The sequence below is a fragment of the Aplysia californica genome, unplaced genomic scaffold (assembly GCF_000002075.1).
Source record: "Aplysia californica isolate F4 #8 unplaced genomic scaffold, AplCal3.0 scaffold00154, whole genome shotgun sequence".
Classification (NCBI taxonomy): Eukaryota; Metazoa; Mollusca; class Gastropoda; order Aplysiida; family Aplysiidae; genus Aplysia; species Aplysia californica.
Genome location: NW_004797424.1, coordinates 617,200 through 618,242, shown reverse-complemented (window position 1 = coordinate 618,242; position 1,043 = coordinate 617,200). Strand labels below are relative to the sequence as shown.

The 1,043-nt window shown below is 43.6% G+C and overlaps 1 long non-coding RNA gene across 1 annotated transcript in view; it reads right to left on the bottom strand.

Moving 5' to 3' along the window:
• Window positions 1-773: 773 nt before the first annotated feature.
• The window catches only part of LOC106011643, a 3,395-nt gene continuing 3,125 nt past the window's right edge, over window positions 774-1,043 (bottom strand). The window contains exon 3 of the long non-coding RNA XR_001184795.1: window positions 774-923. This is a non-coding gene — a long non-coding RNA (uncharacterized LOC106011643). The remainder of the gene's footprint in view (window positions 924-1,043) is intronic.

The window sequence follows — 1,043 nt, the reverse complement described above, 5'->3', positions numbered from 1 at the left end:
GGGGGGGGGACTCAAGTAGACTTTTACCTTAACATAGAAGGCGATGAGGTGGGATCAGGGTGTGTGATCCCTCTGAATTTTGCAGAAGAACAGAATCACACAATTGTTGGGGATAGGGTTAGGGCTAGGGCTAGGGTTCAGGTTACGGTTGTTGATTGAAATAGATTAGTAGATCGTCGAGAAGAGCAATCGCCTGACGGGACCTGTGGTAGACCATCAAGAAGAACAAAAACATTGCGGTAGACCGTCACGTAGAACAGAAACATCGCGATATACTGTCAAGTAGAATAGAAGTACAGAAACATCGTAGTAGATTACATGAGGACAGCATAAAAGCATGGACTGGCCTGTATATTGCAGAATGTGCAAACGGCAGCTCGCGACCGTGAAGGATAGAGGGCGATTACAATTACACGCCAGCCTTTGAGTCAGAGATGACGCCTCCGGATATATCCAGTATTATCCAGGTAGATTCCCGCCGAGCTGGCTTGCTCCCGATAGACAATCGAAGCGAGCTTTTCCAAAAGTCGTTTGACAAGCGTCTGATTTCACCACGATGCCTCACACGCTTATAATATAAACATGACCCATTTAAGTATTATTATATGCATCTGAGTATAATATTATAATGATTTAGATTTTATTAATGCTAGCGTCCGGGATACGGAACTTTCGGCTGTGAGCAGTGCATAAATATGGCTGTTTCCGACAATGAATGTGTGTGGAAAAATTGACTTACTGAGTTTTGGAAAACGACTTTTCATTTTCTTTCTTACCTTGAATGTGTCAAAGAGACTGCCAAAGCTGAAGGTACGCTGGTTTTCAGGACGACAGCACACGCCAGGGCTTCCGGCACCACATGAGAAGGGAAACTCTACGTAGTCACAGTGGAACAGGCTCACACAGTTGTACGGGCACGGTTTCTGAGATGGGTTGATTCCAGAGATACAAAAGGGACATTAATTTTCTTTCTGAGTTTAATGCCATATCAGATACCGCTGATGACATCACATGTATCTTTTGTAACTATACACATTTTATAT